Source organism: Martes martes, assembly GCF_963455335.1.
Source record: "Martes martes genome assembly, chromosome: 8".
Lineage (NCBI taxonomy): Eukaryota > Metazoa > Chordata > Mammalia > Carnivora > Mustelidae > Martes > Martes martes.
In genome coordinates, this window is record NC_137895.1 from 79,820,351 (window position 1) to 79,844,213 (window position 23,863).

Sequence of the window (23,863 nt, forward strand, 5' to 3'; positions counted from 1 at the left end):
CAAATAATATCTCTTTATTACTCTCTCCTGAGTGAAATCTGGGCTGAAGTCATCTTAATAAGTGATGTGCATTTTCTAATGAAAGATACAGGGAACACTGGGTTCGAAAGAGTTGTTGATAATGATAAAGATGCGTATTGGAATAGAAGTGCAGGAAGGCACAAAGCAATCAGCTTTTTAATGTACTATTTATAATGGGATTTTCACCCTGGTTTGAAGAAGTGCCTTAGCAACAGAATCTTGAACCTCATTGTCATGATCTCTAAGGTCTTCGTGTGGGTAGGTTGGTTTAAATGGCTACTGGGGATATTTGCAAACCACTTTGAAAATAGACTATTCTCTCTCTTTCCTTGTTTCTCTGTCTTTTCTGGTGATGTTAATTAACACCTAAAAATCTCCTCTAACATTTAAATAGCGTGTACAGAACAGCCACCTGTAGTACTGAGTCTACAATGGGGGGCAACCTCCTATGTCTTTTGAGTATTTTTATAGTCACAGCAGAGACACTCTAGCGTTTCTACATTATGGGAATTTAGGACTAGAATCTGCAATCTGATTGGAAAGCAGTGTGAAGGGGACTATGAAGCTAAGCTTACAGAGCAGGGGGTGTTGTGCTTTGTGTGTGTGTGTGTGTGTGTGTGAGAGAGAGAGAGAGAGAGAAATAAATCTGAGAAAACCATTCACATCAAATAATTTGGAGAGCGGTGCAGCTGGAGCTAAACAAGTTTATGGAGGAGTTAAAATCCCTTCATCCTCATCCTAAACTACCCTTTGGAGATGGCTGGAAACTGTAGTCATAGGTTTGAAATAAAAAATAGATTAACCTTTTACTAAGTACTAACAAAGTCATAACAAAGGCTTTAGATTACAGCTTCAATGTATGTGTTCTGTTTTTTAGAGGTAGGCTAGATTAGTGTGGTGTGACCTTTATTTAGGGACTTGCCAATAAAGGAGTTCACTCTTATATTTTAGATGTCAATGATGGGAACAGTAGTACAATGAATCCCAGAAAAGGGATTGTTCAAAAGTCATTAAAATAATCATATTGGATCATATGTATTTATAATGCTTTAGTAAATTTTTGGTGAGATGGACAGGCACCACACAATGTTCTTATTTCTTAACAAGAAAACAGATTTTATTTGCTGTGGCAAAGTGCCTGGATAAAAATGGATAAAAATTTGCATTTCTACCTCCCTTTCATCCAGATGTGGCCATGTGATTAAGTTCTAGCCAATGAGATGGAAAAGCTGTTGAGTGAGTCTTCTGAAAGGTTTCTTAAACCAAGCTAGAGAGCAGCTGAGGACCCTCCTGTTTCCTGTTAGAAGGAAGATTGGATGGCTGGAGTTCCAGCTGCTGTCTTGGACCTCACACAGCCTTGATGATAAAAGGCACAGGATAGTGGAAAAGAGAGATGAAAGGAAAGTTGGTCCCCATTCACTGTGGCTCTCTTCTACATGGCTCTCTTCTACCATGTCTGGTAGAAGAAAAATAACTTCCATCCTATTTAAGCTACTATTATTTCTAGTGTCTGCTACTAACAGCCAAATTTATTTCATAAGAGAGACATTTCACTCAGCAAAAGTGTTATGTATAAATACATCTTATTACACAGCTCTTTAGTTCATAGAGAGAGCTTGGATAGCAGGTTTGTAAAATGAGAGATGTGTCCTTAAGATTGACTTGGTTCTTGAATTTTGGATAGTAATTACAGAGAATTTGGACACAGGTTTAAAGGTGAAATGACAGTTGGTTGATAGTGTACATTCCCTATGTGAAACAAGATAGATAGTGGCAAGGACACATTTTAATACCAGTAATGTGCACCCTGGATTTATTACAGTAAGTAGAAAGTGAAAATATACCAATGAGAGAAATGGCAAATTCTTACTTTTGTGCTACTCAATTATTAGGTTGGCAAAGGTGTCACGAGTTACTCAAATCCTTCCATGTACTTTTCATTTCTACCTCCCAGTCTGTCACTCACCCTTGCACTTGGCACTTCTGATCAATCTTAGTAAACCATTTGACTTTGATCCTATGACTACGCTGGGGTCTCTCATTAAGAAAAAATTGAGTCTGTCACTGTGGATCCCAGATTCAATTCCATTTGGCTTCACTATAGAATTCCTGTGCTTGGAGTCCCAACTCACAGACTCAGGGGGTCCATCCCAGTTGACCTCATAGTAGTACCCTTATCAGCCTTCCGATGATGGTGGGGTTGTGTCATTCAGGTTTTCTGACCTGGTTTTCCTTTCTTACATTCACATCCTGATCCCTCTCTCTCTCTCTTTTTTCCTTTTCTCTGGAATAACATCACAGCTTATGTCTTCCCACTCGGGTGTGTGTTGTGACCAGCCCACGTGGGTCTCATCATTCCATTTCCCTTGTCAGGGTTCATTTCCCTTCTGATCAAAGAAGCTCATTCCAAGGCCTCTTACTCATTGACTCTTGTTTCTTCCTGAACCACTCTTTCACAGAAAGATAGCACAGACCCAGTTAAATCACAGCTCACTTTCTCTGGCTATAGACTTGGTAAACTCCCATCCACTTTAACTTTGATTCTGTTTGTTCTTAAAGTTTGTTTTTCCTCCCTCCCTCTTTCCCTTCCTCCTTTTCTTCCTAACTTCCCTCCTTCCTTCCCTCCTTCCCTTCCTTCCTTCCTCCCACCACCATGGTCAGTGCCCTGAGATTTTCCTTCTAACTATGGCTCATTAACAGTAAGATGGAGCAGAGGAGAGAGATCCCCAGGGGTTCTCTGGTCTATTCTTTCTATTGCGGCACATCTCAGATGTTTATAATGGAGCTGGAGTATATGTTGGAGAGGATTCAGATCTTTCTGTTCTACAGCTCAAGTCTAGAGTCAAAATACGTTTGAGGTAATGGGTGATGTTAATGAGAAAAATAACAGCTCAAAGTGAGACAAATTACCCTTTTAAGAATTCAAAGTCTGTGTATGTATATGGGAGGCTGTATTTCCCAAAGGGAAAAGCTCCAGGTTTTACTCTCCCTCTCTGGACTGCCTCCCTGTATGATGCTGAATGTAAGATGGTAGAAGGGGAAAGAAAAGATGGTAGCTGTGGGGTCATCTTGGAGCAACCCCATTAGCCCAGAACGGTTGTCGGTACTTCCTTATGTCTACTGGGTTGTCTCTTTCTGTTCTCCTGAGTGCCATCCTTCTAACATTAGAGTCATTCTGTGATTTTTCTCTGGCGTCTCCAGACGGTGTCTCGCTCCATCCTGCTGGTGCTGGGCCCACTGCTCTGGGGAGCACCTTTTCTGCCTCCTACCATAGCTCATTTGTCCAGGCTCTCACTCCTTCAGAACACTTGCCAGGTGACTGGAAGCCAATCTGGTAAACTAATTCATAGCAAGGTGTTCATTCATAGACTCGTCAAATATTTATTGAGTCCCTCAGCTCCTGGGCTTGGTGTGGATGACGGACCAAGGCCTCTGGGCTGCATTATCACCTTGGGCTTTGGGGACAAAAGAGTTCTGGGTTTGAAGTTTGCCCTGTCACTTGCTGAATATCATCCTGGACACATTTATTTCACCCTTCTGGAAATCTCAGTTTCCTCATCTATGAAATGGGGGGGGGGCAATAATAATGCCGGAGTTTGGGGGTTTTAACGATAATTATTTACAGTGGCTAGCTCCTAGAAGGTGTTAAATTAATAGTGACTATTATATTGTTGGTCACCCTTCCCATAGATCATTTATGGTGACCTCTAATGCCTCCACTTTGTAAATTACCTGCACCTTAACAATGAATCATTTTAAGTCTTATGACTGAGGCTGTGAGACGTTTGGGGGAGTCAGGGAAGTCCTTGTCATTTCAGACGCTAGAATACACATATGGGCTGCCTGAGGAAGCAAAGCAGAGTGAATTGCTGAAGACATGGGAGAGATGTTCTGAGGATACACAGAGGTACGTTTTCAAATCAGGCAGTCTGGCTATAAAATACCAGGAAACAGCACTGGCAGATCATGAAGCGAAAAGTAGGTCACTTGTTTGGAGTCAAGGTGTCAGGTAGCATACAAGGTGAAGAGCCCTGAGCCATAAACAGTAACAGGCTGTGAAAACTGCCGCAGGAGCCATAAAGCAAAGGGCTGCCCTCCCCGCACATGCCGGCGGCTAGTGCTGCTGGCTGGACAGCTGTCTGCCCCGCCCTTGCACACAGACAGAACCACGCCGTCAGCCTTCGGCGGCCGCGTCTTGAACATAGAGGACAATGATAAATCAAGAGATACGTAACCGGCTATGTCCAAGGGCAGGAGGGCCCCGTGAGAGAAAGTGGGAGTACAGCTGTCCGTGGATTTTGAACATGTGCTGTGCTTTTCAAATGTTTATGGCTTCGGATTTTAATGTGTCAAATTTCAGCAGGCCAACAAGAAACATCTGCTTGTTTGCAGAGCCTTGTGCATGGAAGAGACATTCTACTATTATAGGATGTTTGGGTATCATAAGAATTTTTTAAAATACTGATTTTGTGTGCAAGTCATAAAGGATCATGAGCGCAAAGGCTGGGGCTCCCACTTCAGATGCATTTGAGCAGATACCTGGGCTGGTCAGCTTGTGGCGGGGGAGGGGGGAGAGGTAGACAGACGCTGTTGGCTTGGGAGGGACAGTGGCCAGTGATGTTGGCTCTGCTCCATCACCCTCCATGTCACCTCCTCCTCTCTGCTCCACACTTCCTTCCCCTTTATTAATACTCGCCTCCTGCCCACTACCCTTACCAGCCCCAAACTCTGGAGAGATGGTTGAGATAAAAGAGCAGCTGAGCGAGCAGGGATTTTGGTAAACCCAGGAACAAGGTGCAAAGAAAGAAAAATAGCCAGCCATCAGATGCCAGTGTTTCACTTCAGTTATCTGATCTAAGCAGAATCCACCAGGTTTCTTAGGCCTCTGAAATTAACTGCGCCATGATTATCACCTTAAAAAAAAAAGACTTCCCCATCATGGACTAAATATTCCTTAAAGTGCTACATTAATATTGCCAAGGTTACTGCAAATAAACTACCTGAGCCCCAAACTATGATGTGATGCTAGCATTATTTCCTCTGATATCTGATATAGATTAGTTTTATGCAAAATGGTATAATTAAAATTTCACATGACCTAAAGTCCATGACAAGTTTAGACTAAATTGAAGTTATTTGGAAAGCAGCAGCTATGAAAGAACAAATATCCTAGCTGCCCTCACTCTTTCAACTGTTGAGGAGCATACTGGATTTTGCAGCCTTTGAGTAGATAAAGGGCTTTTCAAAAGCCCACATTTAAATGAATATAAATACTGGTTCTAATGTGCTCCTATTTAATAAGAATAAATGATGGGTTTGAAGAAAAATTCTTATGGTTTTCAACTGTAAGAAAAAACAATTTGGGCAGAAAATGTGCCTTTTCATCTACTCTTAGAAAAGTAATCTTCCTGGATCTCCATCAAAGGCATTCACCTCATCTGAAAAGATAACAAGCTGGTTAGGGAATATATTCCCGTTAATAAGTCTTAAGTTTATAAGATGTAATGACTGAATACAAAAATTCCCCTTGGGAAAAGAATGAGGATGTTAGGAGATACTCCCCTTGTATGATTGCAAAGAATGTGTACATTAATTTATTTCCATTTGGTATCTTGACTTGACAGAAGAAAAATTTGAATTTATGACTGTAATGACTGGAATACTGGAAAGATTTTTATAAATTAAGAAAAGATTTTTATGAATTTAAAGAGGAACTAAGAAACGCTTCTACTACTTCTGAAATCAGTGGAAACTAAATATTTTGGGTCAACTGACAATGAACTACATCATTCTTTTGACTTTTTTTTTTTTAAAGCACCTTTATTTTTCAGACTATAAATTATGTTAACATGTGAGCACAGTTACCATAGAGTATTTCCAAAGGGGCAGTCTTCTTTGAAGGGACACAATTGTTCACATTGGTTGATTCCATCAGCAGCAATGTGCAGAATAAATAAAAATATACTTTTTTTCCTAAGCTCAGGCTCAGTCTGTGAATTATTTTTTTATTCTCCACTAGCATAACATTTATTTATATCAGCTATATTAATGCAAGCATAAGAACTTTATTCTTTGGAGAGCTTAATTTCATGAACTAAATTTAGAGCCACTTGGTTTATCTCATGAGTGATGGTGCTATTTTGAAAAACAGGGATGCAAGGAGACTTGATGTCCACTTTTGGCTTATCTTACTTGAAAATGTGTACTTAGTGATAAGAACAGGTGGATGCTTGCTCTTGCTGAGTAGCCTGAAAATATAAGGACAAAGGTTTCTCTTTTCAGGGATGCCTCTCTGATGAGTGTGTAGGATCTTGAGTGTACCTTCACAGTATTACTGGAGAAAAAAAAAGGACATGGTGATTTTTTTCCTACAAACACTCTAAAACTTGAAGATAAAGCTCTATAAATAGATTCTCGGGACGCCTGGGTGGCTCAGTTGGTTAAGCAGCTGCCTTCGGCTCAGGTCATGATCCCAGGGTCCTGGGATCGAGTCCCGCATCGGGCTCCTTGCTCAGCAGGAAGCCTGCTTCTCCCTCTGCCTCTGCCTGCCACTCTGCCTGCCTGTGCTCGTTCGCTCTCTCTCCCTCTCTCTCTCTCTGACAAATAAATAAATAAAATCTTAAAAAAAAAAAAAAAAAAATAGATTCTCATGCCTATCCATGTATGTATGATTGGTTCTAAGTGTTTGAGTGAATTGAATTTCCTGTGGGGGATAGAAAGTACATAAAAGTAAGTGCTGACATATTCTTTCATTTTGTTAACTGGAAAATAAAATGAACTTTTTTTATATAAAATTTTTTAAAGATTTTATTTATTTATGTGACACAGATAGAGAGAGCACAAGCAGAGGGAGAGGGAGAGGGAGAAGCAGGCTTCCTGCTGAACAGGGAGCCCCATGTGGGTTTGGGGTCACCACCTGAGCCAAAGGCAGGTGCTTAACTGACTGAGCCACCCAGGCGCCCCTAAAATGAACTTTTAAAAAAAGATTTAATTTATTTATTTGAGAGCGAGCGAGAGTTCACAAATAGGGTGAAAGCAGAGGGAAAAGCAGGCTCCCTGATGAGTCCCAATGTGGGGCTCGATGTGGGGCTCTGGGATCTTGACCTGAGCAGAAGGCAGATACTTAACCAACTGAGCCATCTAGGTGCCCAATAAAAAGAACTTTTAAACTAATGTTTGTTTTCTTAATTTACAAGTGATCTGTACTTCTACCCTTTCACCCACCTGCTGTGGCCTTCTCTTACTTTTTAATTTTTAGCTGGTTCCCTAAATCTTAACATTTTAGTATCACTCTTACAGTCTCAGTTCAGATTTTGACATCTTTTTTTAATGGAGTGAGAACTAGAGAATAGAAAAGGCTTATATGTGGATAATATTTTACAGGAGCCGCATACCTTCATAACATCTCTGCACTTATTACTTATTTCCATCACTTTCTTTTTCCTTCCTTGTCATTTGTGCTCTCAACTGGAAATAACTCTTAGCATCACATCATTCTAGCAATGCTGACGGGGTTTCCATAATTCTCTGTGAGGTGCTGCATAAATTAAGAACGCAGGGTTAACATGAACCCGAAGACCCAGCATTGTAGGGAGATAAACAACATGAGGTCACAGTGTACTGATTAAGTCACTAACTACATGGGGAGAGGAGGGGTTATTGAACCCTCGCTTGATTTTTCACCTAATAATTCACTTTCTGTGGAATAATGTAGACACAGTCTGTGCCAAGCTTTTACTTGCTTTCTTGTTCCTTAGTCTTGCTAAAGGAAAAAAATAAATGTTGAGGACCTCTGCTTGTCTCTGAGTCTATGTATTGCAGGTTTTTCTGATTTTCAATTCTAAAGGTTGATTGGTGGTAGGCTCCACCGTAAGATGAACTTCCCTATCTTGTTTCTCAGAATAGTATTGTATTTCCCCTTATGATATTTCAGAAGGGGTGTCTGGCCCAACGGCATTGATTTTCTCAATTATCATCGTCATGACTGGCTGGTTAAATTGAAATATGCATCATTACAGCGCATATACATCATTATAGCACGTAACTCTGTAGGCTGATGCTGAATTCTGGAAAGAGTTGTAATGCCATCCTCATCATTTTGCAGTCCTTTTCTCTATGGAAAAGATCTAAGCTTAGATTCCCCAGATAAAGACAGTTGAATAAATACGGTAAAATAAAATTAGAAGAAGAAGAAGGAAAAAAAAAAAGAAAGAAAAAGAAAACCTATGATTATCCACTGTGTAATTTTCAGATGTTCTAGCTCTGTAGTTCTCACCAGCATGTAATTAAAGGTGTATTTTCCAAATGGAATCAAGGCAGTGCTATAGAAAAATATGAAGCAAACCTTCTTTATTCTGCAGACATGAGATTTCATACATCTCGCCCACTGTATCATCCTCATCATCATAAGGGAGCAGGAGGAAGAGCCCTGCTCACTCCAAAATATAAGACAATTTTGTCTCGAACACAGAGACAAATAAATGAGTTAAATCTTCACCAAACTTGTCTCTCTATAAAAAGTACAAAGACACAAAATGAATAAAATTTGCATTCATTACCACTTGATATAAATTATTTAGAACCATAAAATTTTAGAGATTAAATATTTTTGTGTGTGTCCAATACTGTTATTTTTCACACTAAGAAATTTTGTGCCTTAGTAAAATGACACAGAGGTACAGGCAGTGAAACTTAGGCGCCCAAAGAGAAGTCACAGAATCTTGAATATCAGTTTTATACCCACAGATGCCTGGAGCTCCTAAAGTTTACAAAAATGCATTGGGGCCCTGAAGGTTTAGAGATTAGTGAACTCATCAAAGATGATACAGATGGGCAGTGGCAGAGCTGACTAAAACCCACCTTTCCTGATTCCCATTTTCATTCTTTTTTTAATACTTCCAATGAGATTATTTTCAAGGCTCCCGAATTATTAAATCATTGTGTCTCTTTAGGGAAGTGGAGGGATTTAGACCCCTTCTAGAAAGATATATTTTTATGGTATTTTATTGTATTTTGCACATTTCTAGAGTGTCTGCCATAAGGGCATAGAACACCCCCTTGGGTGAGCTAGCTGTGGGTATGGCCATGTGGATGTGGGCCTATGACCTTGATTATCTTTTTTCATAGGAACAACTATAAAGAAGTCAAAGATGATGGACCTCAATACATTTTTATAAATTTCAGGAGATCTAGCCACTTCTGGGTATGAAACTGATATTCAAGATTTCAGACTTCTCTGTCAGCACCCAACATTCAGTCCTTGTGCTTACGTGTATTTACTAAGGCACAAATGTGAGTTGGCTTCTATGAAATACCAGTTTCAGGAAAATACTTAGCTCTTGTGTGAGCCCAGATAACCACCCAACACCTGTACCAAAATAAGATTTTTCCTTCCTTCCTTCCTTCCTTCCTTCCTTCCTTCCTTCCTTCCTTCCTTCCGATTTTACTATTAAGTAATCTCTGTACCCAATGTGGGGCTCAAACTCAAAACCCTGAGATCAAGAGTCACCTGGTCTACTGACTGAGCCAGTCAGGTGCCTCAAGATTTTTCTTTTCTTGCTTTTAAATCTTGCCAAATAATGCTCAGGAAATAATAAAAACTTCTGTTTTGCAGATTCAAATAAATTCATGATTAGTGCTTTTTTAGTAATGATGTGCTGTAACATGGGTCAGTTATGTGACAAAATTAATGTTAATAATTTTATAAGTGGCTATAGCTTAGTATTTATGACATTCTTATTGGTCCAAGAAGCACTTTAACTTTTTCATTATGTTTCACAAATATTTTAGGAAAAACATATTTGCTATCATTATAATTTGGAATTAAAGTAATCTTTTTTAAAAAGATTTTATTTATTTATTTGACACATAGAGAGAGAAAGAGTGCACTCATGCAAGCAGGGAGAGCAGCAGAGGGAGAGGGAGAAGCAGACTCCCCTATGAGCAAGGAGCCTGACAAGGGGATCAATCCCAGGACCCTGGGGTCATTGACCTGAGCTGAAGGCAGATGTTTGACTGACTGAGCCACCAAGGTGCCTCTAAAGAAATCTTCTTTAAATTCTCTGGATGTAGCTCACTTAAAGTTAGTATACCTATTTTGGAACAAGGCATTTACACACAAACCTATGGATTTACAGAGCAGAACACAAATTAATATTAAGTAAGTCACAAGTGAAATGCCATTAAAACAAGCACTATTTGTGATGGTAAAAGTTATTTTCATAATGATCGTGTTATATCACCTGTTACTCTTGTAAGTCTGTCTGTACCTCTAGGCAAAACTAGTGGTTCCGTACTCTGTGTTCTCATAGGGTACTTATTTGTTAGTGTCTATACTGTAGTATAATGACAGTATGTTTTTACCTGTCTTGTCTTTTTCTCTATAGCATGAGCAGGGATGATATTCTCCTAGCTGTTCCCATGGTGGACGGCAAATGATTGTTGAAAGGATGAATTAAATATTGCTTGGAGTAAGTGCCAATTCATTGAAATTTGAAAATATATTTTTTTCTCTATAGAGAATTCTGCTTAATAGCAGTAATTCTAACAATATCAGACCTATTGTATAAACTGAATCCACATAATATGTTTACAAGTTCCTGAGTAAAAGCTGTGGACCCATAAGGTGTGATGATATTTTTCTACTAAAACTGTGGTGAAGTGTAGGAATTTTATTGTAAAAATGTGAGGCCTTAGAGTGCCTGAGTGATTTAGTCAGTTAAGTGTCAGCCTTTGGCTCAGACTTGGAACTCAGAGTCCTGGGATGGAGCCCCACATCCCGCTCCTTGCTCAGCAGGGAGCCTGCTTCTCCCTCTCCCTCTGCCTGCTGCTCCCCCTGCTTGTGTTCTCTCTCTCTGTCAAATAAATAAATAAAATATATTTTTAAAAATGTGAGGCCTGGGGCACCTGGGTGGCTCAGTGGGTTAAAGCCTCTGCCTTCGGCTCAGGTCATGATCCCAGCGCCCTGGAATCGAGCCCCACATGGGGCTCTCTGCTCCGCAGGGAGCCTGCTTCCTCCTCTCTCTCTGCCTGCCTCTCTGCCTACTTGTGATCTTTGTCGAATAAATAAATAAAATCTTTAAAAAAAAAAAAAAGAAGGAAACAGATGTGCCCGGATATATCAGGTGTGATATTTCTACTATTTCATTTAATCCTCACTGTGGCCCAGAAGCCATGTATCATCAGCCAAACATTTCAGACAAGGTTACCTGCCTCAGAGCGCGAAGCAAGGCAGGATTCGTACCCAGGCATGTCTAACTCCAAAATGTCTACCTTCTTTCCAGGACACTACACATCTACTCAAGGTGAAAGAGAAGATGAACAAGAAAAGGGTAACCACATTCTTTTAGGTAAGGCTGAAAATCATATCGCACAAAATTATGTGGGTTAAAAAAATTTTTTTTGCATGCTGATAGTGAATTAATTGGAGTACCTTCCAAATCAGCCCAAGTGGTAGTTTCAGTTGTTTTCCTATTTCTGTAGATAAGGAACATTTTGCCCCAGCTTTGCCATTTTAAGTGACAGATTACTTACATTCAAATATACATTCTCAGAGCACTAAAACACTAATAAATAGATGTGAATGTCTAACATTGATTTTTCAAAAATAGTGACCAACCCATTAGCTAAGGTTTGCAGATATAAGGGAAACCGAAGCAATATGAGGAAGTTCGTTATTACAGGGAGGGGCGTGCTGCTCAAATTCCTCCCCTCAGGTAAGCCCAGGGAACTCACATTTAGAATCCAGCCCTCCACAGACCTAGGGAAGCATTCTGGTCAAACAAGCCTGTGCGGCTCCCTCCCAAAAAAGGGTGATTTCACTGAGGTGAGGAGCTTGCTGGAGCTCGTTCTGGGGACCCTGGTGTCCAGTGGAGATGTGGTTGGGGAAGAAACTAGCCCTGTAGAGAGAATGCAACAGGATGGGGATCTGTGCCTGGGAGGACCTTGGCGGAGGGAGTGCTGCTCCACGCTGCACCTGTTCTCTGCATGTGCCCTGAGACATGGGCAACCCTGTCTCCAAGAAATGGGCTCTGGAACCGCAGGATAAATCCAGCCAGCAAAGTGGGGCCTGTCTCACACAGTTTCCCCAAACTATGTGCCATGCTGAGGAGGACTTTGGGATTAATAAGAAAACCACAGTCCCACGATAGAGTCACCTATGCCAGGCTGAGCTACCGCACTGGGTCTTAATATTAACCCAATTGCAGTTTTCAACCTCCTTCAGAAATGTGGTCTTGGGTGGTCAGTCAGGAATTTTCTGGTCAGCACCAATGGGGTAATCTGTCACATGCTCCCTCTCAATACCCCTCCCCCAAAGAAAGAGGAGGTTATCCACCAAGGAAGACCTCCCTGTCCTGCCCACTAAGAAAAGATGACTGTGCCTGGAACTATCATTTTCTTTTGTTAAGAATTTCCTTGCTAAAAAAAAAAAAAAGAATTTCCTTGCTTCATTCTCCTTCCTGTAAAAACCTTCCATTTTGTCTAACTCCTCAGAACTCCCTTCCACTTGCTAAATGGGGTGCTACCTAATTCATGAATGGCTTAATAAAGCCAATTGGATCTTCAGATTTACTCAGCCGGATTTTTGTTCTTTAACAGGATCTGTGACAAGAGAGGCTGATGTGGAGACTGGGATGCAGGGAGGACGTGAGGAAAGCTGAGATGATGAAGCCCCCTGGAAGTGCGCTTTGCTCAAATGCTTTCAGAGGTCTTGGCCCAGTGGATAACCTAGAGATCTGCAAAGGGCCTAGTTGGAGCAGCCATTTTGCCATTCAAGAATATAGGCCCAGCAAGACCATTTCTTCAAATTTTCATGAGAAGTTACACATTAAAATTGTTTTAAATGTGAAATGTACTGGTTTTAAAATATTTACAACTAAATTAAAATTTTAAAGTCTTGAGAGAGTCAAAGAAAGTAATCCACAGGCCAAACTGTCCCATTCTTCCTCCTCCCATTTGCAGGCTTTGGTGTAGGACAGCTATTTGGGACTCTGGAGGGAAAGGGCTACCTCATTCCCTCTTAGAGATACCAATTTCATTGGCCTGGGATGGGCCCCAAGCATTAGATTACCTTCCTGTGAAGTCTAGCTTGAACCCTACTGAGTGAGTGAGATGAAGTGACTGGATACGAGGTACCACTGGGCCATAGGTTTCCCTGGCTGCCTCTTCTCCTACATTCTCCTTACACAAGGTTATCTGTAGAGTCATAACAGCAAAAATTCCCTCTAACTGCATTTCTCCAACTTAAATGTGTGTAAGAATCACTCAGGAGCTTATTAATAACATGGAGGTTACTAAACCCCACTGAGGGAGATTCTGATTCAGTAAATGGATTCTGAAATTTGCTCTTAACACCCACCTTAGTTTACTGTAACACAGATGGTCTGGAGACCACACTTTGGAAACACTGACTCATCATGGATGCTGTGACTGGCACATCTGTTATTTCAGCTCTAGCTTCTTGCCTAAATTCTAGATCTGTGGTTATAACTACCTACTGTAGGGAAAGCTCTACCACCTTTACCTCGATATCCCAAACTTATCATTGTCTGAATCCAAAGTGTTGTTGTCCTTCAAAGCCTGCACACAGACTTCTATTTTTTATTTCACTGGAACACATTATCATCCACTTAATTGGCACTTCCACTTGGACACTTAATTGCCCAAGCCAGAAATCTGCGTTTGCACCTATGGTGGGTGGGGACTATCTTGGAGAATGTAGCGGGTCCCAGCACGCCTTACCAAGTAGCTGCTTTTCTAGCCAAGTCTTTTCAGGTTCGTCTAGTTATTTTACCTTAGCTTTCTTAGTGGAATCCGGTTCTTCCGGGACAAACCAGTAATAACAACAGCCTTATTTATTGAGGTTGACTGTATGTCAGGCACTCTTCTAAGCGTTTCACATGCTTTAATTCAATTTTTCGTGCAGCCCTTGAATTCCCTGTTGTGTTTTGGCAGCTCAGTAGCCCCTAAAGCTAGATCTCTCCCCTGTATTTCCCTTTGCCACTGGGACCTCTGCTTCAGAATCGATAATGCCATCTTCCAGTAACGAAACCACCCATCCCACTGCAGACCCCAGGGTCTAGGACCCCTGCTATTGTTTTCTGCTCATGATTCCAGGGATATTGATGGTTGCCTGATTTGGAATCACATACAACATGTCTCCTTAGCTATGGTAGATAAGGTTGCTGCCTTCCCTCAAACAATAGGGTGCTTCTGTCAGAACGGCAGTTGGCGATTGTCTAGTCCAATTTCCTTGCTTTATAGACTTGGAAACTGAGGCCTAGAACCATGAAGTGATTGGTTAAAGGTAAGGGAAGACTGAGAGTTAGAACTGGGGATCAAACCTGAGTGTTTCGTGTTCAAGTCTATTGCTGGAATGCAAGCCCCATACTAGTGGAGTGACATGATCCTGGCATTTTGGTCCGTGTTTTTCCTGTATGTGCCTGCACCTACAATAGTGCCGAGGGCGCAATAACTATGAATGGCTACACACAGATGCATCAGTCTGGGGCTGGTTGGCAATGCAATGACCAGAATACCCTTTGACATAAAGAACTGTGGTCATATTATAGGACAGTAATGTTGAATGCAATATGTATACTATTTAGAACCTCTAGCAGAAATACAGTGGAGGCAATAGATGAAAGGTTGTGACAGCGAGAGCTAACTTCATTATTCTGCCCAAATGTCCCATGAAAGAGGCTCACCTTGCCACTCTTTCTAAAAATTTGACCCATTTTTTTTTGATGCTGTAATTCTACTTACTTTTCTTAAATCTCTCACTGTCTCAAATTCTATCATTATGCATTTTGTGTTTACCATCTGTATACTCACTAGAATGATCTATGTGGGAGCAGGGGCTTTGTATCTTTCATCACAATAAGGCCAGTACTTGTAAGTGTCTGACCCAGAAGAGCTTCCTGAAAATGACGGTTTTGCCTTTTGGAATGGAAGCTGTAATAACAAGCAACACCCTGGCATTCAGAGCCCTGATGAACCCCCACAAAGGAAAACAAGATAAGCACCCAGGGCAAGGCTGGAGTCTGGATGTGAGAAGTTTGGATAATACCATTTGAGGGGATATTTAACAAAAATATTCTTTATTGTTAAGTAAATGACTTCTCCACTGTATTTTGACCCCATATCGAAGGAATAACCCACTACTGTAAGTAAAATTATAACATTTAGACAGGGGATACTTTCTTATTTATGAATATAAATGGAGTAGATTGAACTGTATTCCCCCCCCCCCAAAATTCATGTCCACCCAGAACTTCTGAATTTGATTTCATTTGGAAATAGGGTCTTTGTAGATATAACTAGGTAAGGATCTTGGGATGAAATCATCCCGGATATGGGGTGGGTCCTAACTCCGATGACTGGCATCTTTGTAAGAGAAGGGAGATGGAAATTTGGACACACAGAGACATGGAAGAGAAGATGATGTGAAGGTGCAGGAAGAGATTGGAGTGAGGCATCTTTTTTTTTTTTTTTAAGATTTTATTTATTTATTTGACAGAGATCACAAGCAAGCAGAGAAGCAGGCAGAGAGAGAGGAGGAAGCAGGCTCCCTGCTTAGCAGAGAGCCCGATGCAGGGCTTGATCCCAGGACCCGGGATCATGACCTGAGCCCAAGGCAGAGGCTTTAACCCACTGAGCCACCCAGGCGCCCCGGGGTGAGACATCTTTAAGCTGAGAACACCAGGAGCCACCAGAAGCTGGAAGAGGTAAGGAAGTCTTCTCTCCCAGAGCCCTTGGAGTGTAGCCCTGCTTGCCCAGGGATTTCACACTTCTGACCCCCTAGAACTGTGAGAAAATACATTTCTGTTGTTGTAAGCTACTGTTTGTGGCAATTTGTTATCGTAGCCTAAGAAACGAATACAGGGAGTATAGGACATATTTGCTTCCTTGTGGATAAGGGGATGGTGTGTTAGTCCCCAATATAAAGAAGTTAAGGATTGTAACCCCTAACACCTATGAGTGCTAACTTGGAGCACATGATGCTGTCTGTGAAACTCTGTTTTCTGAATGACATCCTAAAACTCAGAGGAGTGGGCCAGGCAGGCCTCCAAGCTGAGCAGCTACAGTGGAGGAAGGGACCCAGACACTGAAAGAAAGCATTCCAAGACGCTTATTTCTTCCTGAGAACCAGGGAAGTGGAAGGTGGGGGGACTTGTTCCTTCTAACCCGTGAGGGAGGCCGGGGAATAGTCCTTCCAGTCTGTGGATGGGGGGTGACTGTTTCTCATTTCATGACTACATGAAAATATGACTGTTCTCTTCAAATACAACAGGAAATCATTTTCATTTCTTATAATTTAAAATTTCTGGTGCCAAGTATGTCTCTGACCTTTCCTTTCCTTCTGCTTAACCTGTCTCACTGCCTCTCCCCACCCCCCACCCTTTACTGCTAAAAAGGCTGGAATTGAGAAGTCCCTTCTCAACAACTTGGCTTCTCCTACTTCCCCGAATGACGTATTTGACCGGCCCCACCACCCGCTCCTGAAAAGGAACCTCAGCTTTTCTTTTTTTTTCTTTTTTTTTTTTTCCTTTGTCATGTTTTTTTTTTTTAATTTTTTATTTATTTTCAGCGTAACAGTATTCATTGTTTTTTCACCACACCCAGTGCTCCATGCAATCTGTGCCCTCCCTAATACCCACCACCTGGTTCCCCACCCTCCCACCCCGCCCCTTCAAAACCCTCAGGTTGTTTTTCAGAGTCCATAGTCTCTCATGGTTCACCTCCCCTTCCAATTTCCCTCAACTCCCTTCTCCTCTCCATCTACCCTTGTCCTCTATATTATTTGTTATGCTCCACCAATAAGTGAAACCATATGATACTTGACTTTCTCTGTTTGACTTATTTCACTCAGCATAATCTCTTCCAGTCCTGTCCATGTTGCTACAAAAGTTGGGTATTCGTCCTTTCTGATGGAGGCATAATACTCCATAGTGTATATGGACCACATCTTCCTTATCCATTCATCCGTTGAAGGGCATCTTGGTTCTTTCCACAGTTTGGCGACCGTGGCCATTGCTGCTATAAACATTGGGGTACAGATGGCCCTTCTTTTCACTCCATCTGTATCTTTGGGGTAAATACCCAGCAGTGCAATTGCAGGGTCATAGGGAAGATCTATTTTTAATTTCCTGAGGAATCTCCACACTGTTCTCCAAAGTGGCTGCACCAGTTTGCATTCCCACCAACAGTGTAAGAGGGTTCCCCTTTCTCCACATCCTCTCCAACACACGTTGTTTCCTGTCTTGCTAATTTTGGCCATTCTAACTGGTGTAAGGTGGTATCTCAATGTGGTTTTGATTTGAATCTCCCTGATGGCTAGTGATGATGAACATTTTTTCATGTGTCTGGTAGCCATTTGAACCTCAGCTTTTCTGCCCTTCGCTACCTCTGCCTCTTCTCTTCAGCCCTTCTCCCTGCTTTCTCTGCTACCCTCTTCCCTGTCTTTTTCTCCTGCTTCAGCATTTAGTTGTTGCAAACCTTCCAGGTAAGGAGCACTGTTCTGGGCTGTCACATTTGCCCAGAATTTCTCCTTTCTCCATTTGTTGCTTGTCTAAATTCCCCTTATCCTTCAGTGTATGCCTCAAGCTTCTTCTTCCATCTGGTCTTCTCCAGTGACTCCTGAGGACAGTTTTATTTCTCCTTTACACATTTCTATAGCTCTTATGGTCAGTAAAATGCATTTGGCCCCAATCATATGTTCCTTATATTACTATTTATGGTGATTAGAAGCCCTTTCTTGTCTGCTCATTTAGATCCTGAGTTTCCTGAGGAAGCAGACACACTTTATTTGTCTTTGAAACCTCAGCACCTTGCAGTGCTTTGATGGTCTAGTTACTTTGGATATGTTTATTGATTGGGCAGCATATTTGGTACTTTTAAATGAAATCAGGAGCTCCGGGAAGCCAATATATTTTTGTATTCCCTCGGATCAAGCCTCCTCCCTTTCAGCTGGGTGTATCAAACCAGTCTAAGTGAGTCTTTTGGAAACAGCTTGAAGAAGGAAAAAGACCATTGTTTTAGGAGAAATCAAGCAGGCAGAAAGGAAAGGTCAGTTCGAAACTGCCCAAAGGCAAATTTGCCATTTAAAACCAGCAGTCACATTCTTGTGGATGAAATCATCACTAGTTTCAAGCAAATACTCCTCCCTGGGAGTGAGGCAGTGGTCAGTTTTTAGGGTCTCTGTAAGAATGGGTTGTGGGACAGAGGAGAAAGCAAGAAGGAACTGAAGGGATTGGGCAGTGAAACAGTTGCCCCTCTCTATCATCCTGAAGAAGGGCTCTTTGAAGGACTTATATTTATGCAGATTCCTCACGACTGTGTGTGAATCAGGGGTGATCTTGGCCACCAAGCAGGTGATGGCTTGACTTTTGCCATGACTGCTAGCTCACCCTCTCTTTGCCTGACTTCTTTGCTTTAGAAACTGGACAGAAAAAGCTCTCTGTCCAGCCACTTACAGGATAAAGGGAAGGCTAGGGAAATTGGTCCTTTGGTGAAAGAAACTGTGGGATATGTAGAATATCAGCAAGGCAGAGATGAAATGAAGGCAATGATAGTAAAAAGAACATTTATGGAGAACTTAACATGGACAGACCAAATGTTAAAAAGGTAACACAAATGATTTAATTCCTCTAACAACCTGTGAGGTGCACCACTAATGTACAGAGAGGTTCAGTAATTTGCTTACCATCACACTTACGCTAGGTATGTGGCTGAAACCAGGATTCCGGGGCTCAGGCTCTAACATTCCAAGCAGTAGACATGCAATGAGCACCTTTTCCCAAGAAGAATTCAGGACATGTGGACTAAAATATATTAGTGGAACCGGACATTTGCAATTAGGATTATTGAGGAAAATGCTGGCAGTCAAGTCACTGGTCTTCAAATACCAGAAGGTAATTATGTTCAAATTTCTATTCTTGCATCCTCGACAATAAGGAAATTATGCTGTTTATATTTGGAGTGTGCAATTAGCATCATCCCGATTGACCTATTGGAAGTTAAAAATAACTTTGCTTAGAGTCCACCAAATCTCTGATGAAAGTGTTTCCTAATAGACTCGGTAGAGATTACTGATGCTTCTAGCTATTGCTTCCTTTTGCCATTTAGAGAAGGATACAGTTTCGTCATAATCATCATTTTCTCCGATTTTTGAAATGTGTATTGAGCTTATATTTTTCTTTTTCAAAAGCACAGAGGATAACTGTATTACTAACCTACTGGGATACGTGAGATGAACACATATCATCTCATGTGGTTACTTCTGATTTCTGCACGTTGGTGTTAGATTTTATAAAGGAATTCTATGTAAACAAGACCTGTGTTTAAGCCTGTCTGCAGGGCTGACTTTGAACGTGGAGGTGGAGTAGGCAGATGATTGGATAGTGTGATTTGACAGTTTCCTATCATTGTCCTGACACTGTCTGAAGCTGTGGCAAATTTGCTGATCTCCTCTATAGAATAGAACTGGGGAAAAAATTGTTTGGGTTACAGCATGGATGGGTTGAGTGGGAGATCTGAAGTTCTGCCTCAATTTCTTCCTGAGGCTTCTATCTATACCATTTCTAACACTGCGGGCTAACACTAGAGAAATGGCTAATTTCTGTGAGTAAGCAATCCCTATCTGTGTACCAGACCAATAGATTTTGCCTCTGAGAAGTTTTCTTAGAACACTAATGGGATGAAAGAATAATTTTTATTGACTGCCTATTATGTACTTGAAACTGTATAGGTATCTTATACACATTAGGACATTTAAATCTCCCAACAGGTCTGTGTGGTCATGACTGGGATGGAAAGAGATGGAGAATGAGGAGCACAATAGCCTAATCCCGAGTGGATCTGTCCTTGAACATACCAAATGACCTGTGTTGGGTCCCATGTCTACATCCAGGTCTAACATTTCACCACTTCAGTGGTGAAGAAAGGGAGATTTAGGGATTCTTACTGAAATGTTATAGGAGCTGTAGCTAGGGTTGTGATGGAACACAATTCACACAAATAATCCCTGTTCTGGGTCTCCTAACTGTGAAACCCACATCCCTTTCCTGGTACATGGGGAGGGACTATAAAATAGAGCCAAACGTGGATTAGCAAGTCTTACTGCAGACCTTCTGATCCTTACTCCACCACTCTGGCTGGTCACAAGCTCTTGGGTGAACTAGTCAGTCTTCATGTGTCTCTTTCCTTGAAGGTAAACATGGAAGTGATACTAGTAACAGTTATCTCCCTGGTCTATTGCAGAGATTCAACATTTGGATACATGGAGTGGGACTGATAGAGGACAAGCCTTCAGAAAGGTGAGCTTTTATCATTACATGTTATGGTGACAAAGATTAAGTGTAGAGGCTGTTCCCCTGCCTGGTCTGTAAATAGGGCTGGACTGGAGATCCTGGTTGCCTCGCAAAGCAAAGGGCACAAGCTTCTTGGTCAGTGGTAAAAAGCGATCATGGATGTTGAAAAAAAGCTTGGTCATTTCAATATTCTGCCCTGAAGTGGTCCTAGAGAGTTATAGTCTTTAAATCTTGAGATCGCTCAGCTAAGAGCAAAGAAAAAGCATTGGTTGAGCTTTTTCTAGAAATTATTGTTAAAGAAAGTGAGATCATATGTTAAGAAGACAGGGCTCCAAAGGGAGAGTAAACACTATGTAACTGAGGGCAGGCATTTCAGTTCTGATTAATTTAAGTTCATTCTAGTAGACACCACATAAGCCAACAGATTGTGGGGGGAGCTCTCTTTCTCCCAACTAGACGGAAGAGAAGCTGCTTATTGACTTGTGCCCCTCTATCTTCTGAAATACATTATGTTTTACAGACTTTCAGTGATGGAAAAGGGCCTTATGTTTTGTTTTCTATTTTTTGGGGTGGTGGCGGTAGTGGTTAACAATCCATACACATCAGTATTATGCTGCATAATTTGTGAAGCTTTAATGTTTTCCAGTTTCAACTGACTGAAGACTTCTTGCTTTAAATGAAGATACAAGGAAAATAAAGCACATGGAGCCCAGGTGAGACAGTTACACAGTTCAATAATCCTTTGGAAAATACTCCTGATGATAATTATAAAAACACAGTAGACGTTTATAGTCTTTGGAATTAGTCTATTATTTCTTGAGCCATTACTATAATTCACTACGCTAGGTATTGCGGGTACAGTGGTGAGTAAGCTTTGTCTCTGCCTTCAAAGAGTTCATAGCTTAGTGAGAGAGAAAAAGACACTGCAAAAAAGTACAGCCACTGTAAGAAGTGTCATTGTAAAATGTGCAAAGGGCTAGCAAAGGAAACAGCTCTGTCTGGGAAAGCTTGTGTAAGGTTCACTAAGGAGAATCTCACTACGCTAAGAGTTCCATAAGATGATCACAAACTATGACTGTCCTGTGGTTACCTGTGTTCATTCTTCGAAGCTAGAATAGATGTCGAAGTTAGTGAGAAGCCTGGCTGTGGTCTCCCAGTTATGCTTATGGAGATTAGCTACACTGCAGGACTTGGGAGTGGCCCTCTCTGCCCCATCTCAAAATCTGCTGACATCTCAGCTCTTCCTCTTGCTACTCAGGACATTCCTGAATCATGCTGCCATCCAGGAGAGAGGCTGTTTTTCTCCTCACAAGTTTGCTACTGTAGGCGTATAGGGATGATTCCATTTTCCATCTGACAATACCAACTAAGGCTCACTTCCAATAGCACAGAGATCAGCATACTGGACAGCAGCTCTTAATATATTATAAGCAGCTGGTAAACTGAGGCAGCAGTTGTTATTAGGGGTGGAAGGAAACAAAGGAGACACACACACACACACGACAGAAAAAAGGTTACATCAGGAGGACAGGAGTTGGTCAAATATGGTCAAAGGTCTTCCTCTGCCATGCTGCAGATAAATAATTTCAGCACTACAGAATGCTAGGCTCCTGAGAGCTTCAAGCTTGGAAAATGCTAAAGATTGCACATATGTGTGCTTCCAGTATAAGTGTGCATAAAGGTGTGTATGTATGAGTGTATGCATGTGCTTATATATGGGTGTATAGATATCTATACATGTGTGTACATATATTTGTCCATTTCTAAGTGTGTATGAATGTGTGCGTGCTTCTAGATGTGTGTGCAAATGTGAGTATATTTGCGTGTGTGTGTGTGTGTGTGTGTGTGTGTGTGAGGCCAAGCAGGCTGGAAAGTAAGTGTAAGACTTCTCTCGTCCTCGCGGGCGGTCTCTTCCCACCCGACCTCCACACCACCAACTGATAAAAGCAGGAAGGATGCTCTATGACCCGAGACCGCATTAGAAAGTTTGCAGTTCTTTTGAGGCTATTCCACTTGGGAACCTCATTGGTTCCCTGCAGGATGGTGGATTTTATAAGAAGTCTGCGGATTCCCCCAGGACGAAGGGACTGCTGCTGACACGCTAGGCGGTAGCCGGACCGCCCCCCACCCCACCTCCCCCGCCCCCACCTCCGCCGCTCCCCAAGTGGTCCCCCGCCTGCAGCCGCCGGCTCTGCAGAGGCGGGCCCGGCCGGGGCGGGCTCGGCTCGGCGCGCGCGGCCCGCGGGCTGGAGTCGGCCCCCGGCGCAGGCGGGAGGGGAGGGAGCGGGGAGGGCGGGGGCGGCGGGAGGCCATGCCTCCAGCTGCGGAGGCTGCCGAACAGCTGGAGCCATCGCGGTCACCTGCGCGGCGCCGTCGCCCTTGCGCTCCGGCTGCCGGGTCCGCGGCCGGCGCACTTTGCGGAGGGCGCCCGGCGTAGGCGGCGGCGAGTGTGGGCCGAGCCGGTATTTATAGCTCGGTGACAGCAGCGGCGGCAGCGACGCCGCCGGCCCGTCTCGCCGCGCTTCCCAGCGAGGCCGCCGGCGCGGCGGAGGGCTGTGGTCGCCCGGGTCTCCGGTGTTGCAGACACCCCGTGCCCGCGCGGCCCCATCCGGTGAGTACGCGGGCCCGGGCGCTGGGCGCGCCTCCCCCGCCGCTCGGTCCAGCCGCAGCGGAGCCCTGCTCGCCCGGCTGCCTCCTCGTCCCTGCGCGCGGGTGCGGAAGCGGCCGCGGCCCCCCGGCCCCCGATTCCCCCCGCGCCTCTCCTCTTTTCCCGCGGGTGGCATGCGGCGAGGCAGGGTGAAGTGTCACGGAGGGGGACGGACGCACCGGCCCTTCTGCGCGAAGGCAGTCTCGACTGCTGGGTGGAAGGGGAAGGCTCGCGGTGAGGAACCCTCGAACTCCGGGGCTCCGAGGGGTAAGGGACGTCGCCAGGACAGACCTTGAACTTTCCTCGCTTCACTGATTCCCGGGATGGGGACACCGTAAGAAGCCCCACGTATTGTTGGTTAACTAAATTAACAGGTTGCCGTTCAGGGGTGTTCTCCTTAAAAACAAAAAACCCAAAGAGAAAACTTGAGTGTTTACTAACTTTATCGTGACTAAATGAAGCTATTTGTCGATTCCTGTTTTTGAAAATGCCATAGGCCCGCAAGTGTGTTAGAACCATGTGGTAACACTTGGGCTGCCATTATTCATTCTACCCTCTGTGGAACAATGAACTGTGTGTGTGTGTGTGTGTGTGTGTGTGAGACAGAGAGAGAGAGATGGTAGTAAACATCACATGCTTATTTAGTATTTATGTGTCTAATGAACCAAAAGAAAGAATATGTTGAATACATGTATTTACCCCTAGATAAAAATGATATATTGTTTGAAATCCATTGAAGGACTTCTAGGAAGAAAAAAGTTCTTCCAATTTATCGAATATAAAGAGTAGTAGAACCTCTGTAAAAAACTATTTTTGTTGTAGTGATTTTTTTTGCCATGACATACTTTCTAACACCCCTTGCCCCCTCAATCTGAGTAATTTTGAA

General features: G+C 42.7%; 1 protein-coding gene across 2 annotated transcripts in view; it reads left to right on the forward strand.

Annotated features, from left to right (window-relative positions):
- The first annotated feature begins 22,618 nt into the window (after window positions 1–22,618).
- Window positions 22,619–23,863, forward strand: part of TMEM117 (transmembrane protein 117) — a 462,147-nt gene continuing 460,902 nt past the window's right edge. The window contains exon 1 of one of the 2 annotated variants that reach the window (XM_080811384.1): window positions 22,619–22,941. The gene's annotated coding sequence lies outside the window, so the exon portion shown is untranslated. The remainder of the gene's footprint in view (window positions 22,942–23,863) is intronic. The other variant, XM_080811383.1, reaches the window with a different exon arrangement.